At 31.1% G+C, this 8703-nt stretch overlaps 1 pseudogene; it reads left to right on the top strand.

Annotated features, from left to right (window-relative positions):
• Positions 1 to 2447: 2447 nt before the first annotated feature.
• Positions 2448 to 7262, top strand: LOC123008763 (annotated as a pseudogene).
• Positions 7263 to 8703: the final 1441 nt, after the last annotated feature.

The following is an 8703-nucleotide window of genomic DNA, read 5'->3' as shown; positions in this document are numbered from 1 at the left end:
TGTTTTTAACTGAACACCCAAATACCAATTTTCATAGATTTAACTTTAAAAAAACGGATATTTTACGAAGTTTTACCCTTGTTCAACCCCCTTGATGGTGAGATTTCTAAAAATCCTGAAACGTATTACTTGATTTTTAATCGAAAGCCTAAATACAAATTTTCAAGGATTTAACTTTATAAATTACATATTTTAATACAAATTGTCATCCCTATTTAACCCCCTAGAGGGTGGAATTTTCAAAAATCCTAAAACACGTGTTTCTTCATTTTTAATCGATAGTCCAAATCCCAATTTCCATAAATATAACTTCAAAAATGACAAATTTATAAATATTTATACAAATTTTCATCCCTTGTTTGACCCCTTTGGGGATGAAATTTTCCAAAATCCTAAAACACGTGTTTTTTTGTTTTTAACTGAGAGCCCAAATACCAATTTTCATGAATTTAACTTTAAAAAAAATACAAATATTTTACGACCTTTTACCCTTGTTCAACCCCCTTGGGGGTGAAATTTACAAAAATGGTAAAATACGTATTTTTTATTTTTAACCGAAAGCCTAAATATCAATTTTCATGGCTATAGCTTTAAAACTTCGAATTCACCACCCCATTTAACCCCCTTAGGGGTTGATTTTCCAAAAATTCTTTCTTATTGGATGCCTACGTTATAGAAGATATCTACTGTGAAAATTTGAAATTTCTGTCTCCAGCGGTTTAGGCTGTGGGTTGATAGGTCAGTCAGGACAAGCCTCTTTGTATACCAGGTGAATAAAAAGTATGGAACCAAACGTTTTTTGCTTAAACTATTTATTTTTTGAAAAAACTAATTGATGAGTGATAAAGTACTTAAAAAAATATGATGATTTAACAAGAATAAAATTTTTCGAAATTTCCTTTTGTTTTTGAGTTCTACAAAAAAAAATATTTTTTTAAATGGCAACCCACTATAAAATCATTTTTCTCATAAAAGCTATACTCTAGGGAATACAACTATCTGCTTTATATTTAATTTTTAAAAAAAAAATTTTTCACATAAATTGCAATTTTGACAAAAAAAATCGCATCTCTAAAACAAAACAAAATTTCGTTCTGAAAATGCGATCACATTTTTTATATTATTTTAATTTATATTAATTATTATTTTCTGGAGGCAAATGATTAAAAATAAAACGGCTTGGTTCCATATTTTATATTCACCCTGTATGTCGTAGTCATTGGGCGTAATGCGTCATTCCGCGGAAAGCCTAGTCTTTGGCCGTACTGCCGGCAGACGCTGTAATCAAGTGAATATTCCTTTATTTGAATGAAATTTTACTCATTTCCGGGATTGCCTAAATAATTCTCGTCCAACAAAGTAACCGGTTAAACTATTACATGTTACAGCGTTTGACGGAAGCGTATTTAGTCATTTGCTGAAAGCTTGAAATTTTATTGTGTAGTATTTCGGGCCGTAACATTTAGTAATTGTTGGAAAATGGATAATCATAAGAGTTTGTTTTATGACAAATTAAATGAATATTATTTGAAAAACAAAGATGCCAAAAAAACGTGAAATTATTATGAAGTAATGAAGGAGGTAAAAGACTTCTAACCTCAAAATACACCTTTATTTCAGTTGTACATATTTTAGGCTGCAAAAGATTTCTAAAGAATATATTTTTATTTTTGTTTAATTTACCTAAAGGCAAAAAATATATTTTTATCTGTTGTTTAGGTCATGTACTTAACGTTTTTCGTATGATTTTATAATATTATATGTTTACATTATTCCAAATAAACGAAACAAATATTTTGCTACAATAAAAATATTTTAGTTTTTTGGCTTTTCTTTTCTTCTACCAAAAATTTACATTTCTACAGAAAGTATCAAACGTTTCAAGGCTTTTCAGCAAATGACTAAATACACTTCCGTCAAACGCTGTAACATGTACTGGTTTAACCGATTACTTTGTTTGACTAAAATTAAGTGGACAATCCCTGAAATGACGTAAAATTTCAGTCAAATAAAGGAATATTCACTTGATTACAGCGTCTGCCGGCAATACGGCCAAAGACTAGGCTTTCCGCGGAATGACGTATTACGCCCAATGACTACGACATATACATACCAGATTGGAAATAACTAGTTAGTGACATTCAGGCTTGCAACATAACTTAAATCTAGTTAGGAATATCCAACCTAAATGCATTTTACATTAGTATTTTGATTTTTATAAAACCTTTTTTTAACTTTTAGTTACCACACGGCAGAAGGGTTTTTTGATCGCTTTGTATTTAAATCAGTCAATAAAATCAGTTTTAACAAAATCTTATTTCATAAATCGCTCTTTAATTATTCATCACTTGTCACCTAATACCAGTCTAGAAGTACAATTACAACTCTCTTGAAACTTTACGTCGAACAAAAATTACTTTGATTAGATTTAATTTCACCAATTTAAATCGGAAATGGAAAAAAGTCAACTATAGTTGAACTAAAATGTCGCCAAGAAAAGACCTCAAAGAAATCCCCCCTGTCTACCTCAGAGTGCACTTAACAGTGCTTCAAATACTCGGAATAGACATCCTCCCAATCCAAATCATCCCCCAATGCCTATTTTACACCTACTCTGCCCTTATAATCGGCACGATGTGCCTTTTCACCACAACCGAAGTCCTCGACATGGTGATAAATTATCAAGACATCTACAAGCTGACTTTCGCACTTTGTTGCTGCATCACCCACGCTTTAGGCACAGTTAAAATGTTCGTGATGTTACATTTGCGGAAGAAAATGTGGGGCTACTTCACTACACTGGAACAGGGGATTTTCAGACCGGATCCGGCCCGAGGCGGAGCCGAGGAGTTCGCCCTAGTCAACGATGCTATAACCTTATGCAACCGACAAGTAAGACTCAAATTCAGTGGCGCAGGGGGTGGGGGGATTTTACCAAAATTCGTTATAAAGTTATTTAAAAAAAAATGATTGAGGTCAAAAATCTTAGGTCCGTATAATTTCAAAAACCTTAGCCAAATTTGATCTCACATTTTCTTTTATGTTCATTTCCCACATAAAAGAATTTTATTTGTTACAAAGACCGCCATGGAAAAACAAAATTGTATTTAGTGAAACGATTTAATAGTCAAACACTTCTTTATAAAACTTAAACTGTTTTTTAAATAACGGGTATTTTTTTAAATTTGGCGTCAAAGCTATCCATGAAAGTTTGATTGTGAACGAACCAACGAATTGAAAGTTATTATAGTAAAATCGTTTTCCTAAGAACTACTAAAAATTTTATGACACATTATAAGGGATTAATCAAACAATGGCTTGAATTTGTAACCCTCCATAAATGGCACGTTCCTTTGCAAGTGTTGCTGCCCCTACCAGAATAAAACAGGGCCTTATTTAAAATTAAAGTAGTGGTAGAGTTTTACTAAGACTATTATTTAAAAAAAAATCAGCTTTATTTAGCTTGTTAATAACCACCTGGCTTTTTTAAATTTCTTAAAATACTTAACTTTAATAACAACTACATCAAAAACTATTAAAACATTTCAAGTATTTTAGACAAAAAGAAAGTAAGTAATCCGGCCCAGTTAAAAACTGACCTGTTTCAGGGTCCGGGTGGGTTCCACTAATATATGATTTGTTTACCCTCTGGCTTACTCTTAACAATACCGCATTTAACTTAAAAGTAATAAAATTTTTTGTAGGTCTTAGGAAAACGATTTTACTTTAATGACATTTAACTCCTTGCCGGGCGTATTAAAAATTGTGGTCCGTTCAAAACACACTCATATCAACATGAAAAAACACGCCAATTGAACTATAACTTCTAAATGATCAAGAATTCTGCAGTTTTCTCAAAGCCAATCGATTTCTCGGAGAATTTTACGTACAGGGTGTTCCAGTAAGTTGAAAAAATCCATTACTGACCTTTAAATGGTAAAATTAAAAAATATATACAGGTGTTCAAAAAATCGCCCACTTCCTTGAAAGGGAGTAATTGGATAGTCCCCCAGAGTAATGAAAAAATGTTTAAAAAATTCTATCTGTCAAAAAATTTTGACATTTATTTTTTGACAGTTGACATTTTTTTAGGTCTATTTAATGATACTGATGATCTTGTAGATGTTTTGTATATAATCATATACTATATAATTTACTAAAGGTACAAAAATTTTGTCAATAAAAGCCACAAATAACACTTAACAGAATTACAATTTAGGATACAGCATCTTGGTTTCCTCTAATAGCCTCTAGCAAAAAAACTTGGAAAATTATTTTTCCAACAGAAATAAATAGAGTCATAGTGCAAAATTTAAACTCTCATAACTTCGGAATTTTTAGAGATAGATGTTTTTAAACATTTTTCTTGTTGTCTAGGGCACCGCCCGATGACACAGTGTCACGGAAGTGCGCGATTTTTTAAACAACCCTGTATATAGCACATTGATAGATACTAATCTAGTCCATCGTCTAAAATTATTTTCAACTATACATGACGAAAACATGCACTTTTAAAAAAATTATTACACAAAAACTAGTCTTAGTTGTCTATCTAGAAATATTTTTTTTACTATCGCAAAGAAGAAAGTACAAGCTTGTTATGATATCTCCATCCACGTGCCTATGGATCAACTAGAAGCTTCCATAAGGAAACGTAATCATCACGCGCTTTACCATCATCAAAAACCTTGCAACCGTTGCACTAATTTTTATTATAAATTCAGGATAGGAAAAATGTGTTTTTAGTCTGAAATAAGTCTGGTTCAAGTTAATAGTCTGAATATTAATTCGATAATTAATTGTGAAGTTAGTAAAATAATTGTAAAGTGAAACAACAATAATAATAATTAAAATAAGTGTAATAATAATTTTGAGTAAAATAAAATAATTTTTTTAAAAAAATCGAGTTGTTAACGCTCCCTCGTTAACTAGCTATAAGGTTGTAACATTTTTTTAGTGTGTTGCATTGGCAAAGAATAAAGGCGTTTGTTAAAAGTTCAATAACTTAAAAAAATTAATGGAACACCCTATTTATTGTTCTTGCATTTAAAAGACTATTAAATTGTCTTTCTAAAATTATTTACTTTTAGGTGTTTATAATCATTAACTAAAAAGATATTTAACATTAAACATTCAAAAAAAAAATAATAACTATTGTTTCAGTAGGCAAAAAGTGCACAGTTGCAAGAGATGGAAGAAATATCACTTAATAATCACATTTATGTTAAACTGAATCCATTATTCTTTATTTCTACAATTAAATAATTCGAATTTTAGTATTTATAACGACTTTTATAATCTCCGGATAAAACGACGGATAAGTGATTCGTGGTGGTTGTCATACTATCAACAATGCGGATATTGATAGGCATTGTTGCTACAATTCATATTAAATGTTAAATACCTTTTCATTTATCAATTCTAGACATTAAAAGTTATTTTTCTAGATAGACAATTTATCAATCTATTAGATGCAAAAATAAAAAATAGGGTGTTCCATTTAATTTTTTTGTTATTTAACTTTTAACAAACTTCTTAATTTTTTACTCTTTGCAAATGCAAAACACCAAAAAATTGTTACAGTTTTAAATTCTGTAGTTTCTTCTTTGCAAAAGTAAAATTTGTTCTAGCTGTCTTAATTTTTGTATAATAAAAAGTGCATGTTTTCGTCAAAAAAAGTCTTATTTCTAACTAAGGGAAATCGACTAATAAAAGTTTAGCGTAAAAACATTGTTTTAAAAGGCTACATCCAAAAATGCCAAGAAACATACGGTGTTTCATTTAAAAAAACACAAGTTTGAATCGTAACATTTTTTAAACATGCTGTATGATAAAATAATTTTGAGTGATGCACTAGATTAGTTTCTAACAATATCCTATATATTTTTTTTTTAATTTACCATTTAAAAGTCACTAAGGGACTTTTTCAAATCGCTGGGACACCTTGTATGTATGCACAAAAACATTTGAGGTAGGTACCTCAGTTTTTTTTTTAATTCTGAAGTTATGACAACATGAAAATAATTGTATACAAAATTCGAATGTTTAATTTGGTTGTTTCTAAAATATAATTTTAGTTTCATAACCATTACTACCTACTACTCTGATTTTGTTCTGGGTTTTAACCCCCAAAACCCCCTCCTCGTTGCGCCACTGCCTCAAATTATCGAGAGTTTGAAAAATAATTCAATCATAGGGCTACTTACGTTTTTACCATCTTTGTGACTGGGAATCGCCTTTTGTACGCCGCCTTCGCCAACTGGCCCTACGACAAACATAACTACATCGACGGAAACGTCACTGTTGTCGTCAACACGAAAGTGATGCCCTTCGACACCTGGTTGCCCTTCGAGTACAACGACAGCCCCCTTTATGAAAGCGTCTTCGCATTCCAGATTTTCAGCACAACGCTGTATGGATTCTACATCGGGGCCGCCGATGCCGTCATTTGCGGGTTCATGATGCTGATCAAAGCCCAATTTTTGATCGTCAAAAGGGAACTCGAAACGTTGATCGAAAGGGCGCAACTGCGGAAAATCCCGACGATTTCGGTCAAGGGATTGAACGGGTCGAATTGTTGGATGATAAGACACAGGAATTTGTTGAAAATTTCGCCAACGAATGTATCTTTCACCACCAGGAGTTGATCGCATTGTGTGATCACGCCGAAGAGGATTTTAGTTATTTGATGCTTTTGCAGTTCATTTCTAGTTTGTTGATTGTGTGTTTCCAGTTGTTTCAAGTCAGTACGGTTAGTTCAGTTATTTAGTGTGTTTTTTTCTTAAGTTTTTTTTTATACAGTTGACCCCCGATAGTACTGCATTTTTCAGTATGACGAGTTTTTTGATTCTCATGTTATTCCAGATTTTGTGCTACTGTTGGCACGGAAATGAGGTGCAAATTGTGAGTGGGGAATTGTCAAGAAACGCCTTTTATATCAATTGGATCATTATGAAAGAATCCTCGAAGAGAACTCTCCTACTTTTGATGATGAGAGCTCAAAGGCCTTGCTATTTCACAGCCGGGAAGTTTTCAATTCTGCCTTTACAGACTTTTGTGGCGGTAAAAATGCATTTTCTGGTTGACTTTTTTAATTTTTTGTTTCAGATCGTCAGAAGTGTAAGCTCATATTTTATGTTTTTGAGGCAAATGAATGCTTAAAAAATTGCACGAATTACACGTTTTTTTAAATCTAAATACTTTTAAAATGAGTTTAGTTGATTCTGAAAAACCTGCTGCTGGCAGAAAGTGAAATAATTCGGCTGTCCCAACTCAAAATACAGTAACTAAAGTTTTTTTTTAATAAGTTTTTTACATACATATTTTGGCTTATTTTCACACTTAATTCATTTAAATACGCATTAGTAATTATTTATTTAAAAATAACTAAAAAAAATATGTTTTCAAAAACAGTAAAACACAGTACCTTAGAAACAGTCCATTGCACTCTACTTTTTAAGTGAAAATAACTCAAATAGGTATGAAAAAAACTATATTTTCGCTACCCCAATTGTAAACAACTTATAATTTAACGTCGTAATCAATCAACTGTCATCATCAGTCTTGAATTTCATTAAAAAATTATCACAAAAATTATTAAAATCTCAGAACCAAATTACTTGAAACAAGGAATAGAATTAACTGGTAATTCTTTTGTTTTTTTTTAATGCCAATGTTTGAACTTTATTTTGAAATAAAAATACAGGGTGATTGTAAATACTTGTGATTTTTTCCTCAAATTTGAGTCAAATTTAAAATTTTAGTTTGGCAACCTTGACTTTCAAATTCAAGCGTCAAATATTTAGAGGCAATTGTCTTTCATTTGCGACGGGCACCGTAAAAGGATTACCAATAATTCAGTGTTGCCAACAGATTTTTTTGTCACAAACATTAATAGTCCGGTGTAATCTTTAATTAAAAAAATTGAGTGTTTTTGAAAACTTCAAATTTCACCTCCAGTTGGGACATCCTTATCGAAAACCTCTTGAAATTTATGTATTTACTTACTTTATTTTAATTTTAGCGATGAGTAGTATTTGTAAAAATTAAATAGAATCTGGCACTATAAATTTTTCATTGTTTGGGGATTTTTACACCAACGTATTAAATTGTCTTTAAAAAATGATATTTTTAAGTTAAATAATAATATGTGTGGAGAGCAAGTCATTCGGGAAATCTGTTGAAATAAGTCATTTTTGGGTCCAATTGAAGACTACAAACATCTTGAGCAAAAAATTGGTTTTAATGGATGTAAAGATCCACATAGCAAATTTTCCAGAATCAACGACTAGATGTTTCGTCCCTCTAGCACGTTTTTAATCCTACACACTAGCAATAGAATTATTGTAAAAATTACACAAATGCAAAATAAAAATCAAATAACTAGCTTTAAAATTTTTAAAAAAGAGAATTAAAAATAATTCTAGTAAAAATAACATTGGAATCAAAACGCCAGGTTAAAGAAAAAATAAGAATGTACAATCTTGCGAAACACTCTAATGCCCAATTCTGGGATGGATTCAATTTATTGAAGCCCGAAACTGGCTACATTGACAGTGAAATCCAAAAAATGTCTCAAGAGCAATTATTCGTATCCAAATCAAATCTAAATTTGCTGGTGAATAGTTGTATTGAGACTCTAAACGATCAAAACAACATCAAAGTAGTTTACGCAATGCAAACATTGTGTGCTATAATACACGC

This window comes from Tribolium madens, unplaced genomic scaffold (assembly GCF_015345945.1).
Source record: "Tribolium madens isolate multiple individuals breed KSU strain unplaced genomic scaffold, Tmad_KSU_1.1 Scaffold_71;HRSCAF=194;Tcas5.2_LG6, whole genome shotgun sequence".
In the NCBI taxonomy this organism is placed as follows: domain Eukaryota; kingdom Metazoa; phylum Arthropoda; class Insecta; order Coleoptera; family Tenebrionidae; genus Tribolium; species Tribolium madens.
The sequence above is the reverse complement of the archived record's forward strand: the minus strand, read 5'-3'. Positions and strand labels throughout refer to the sequence as shown.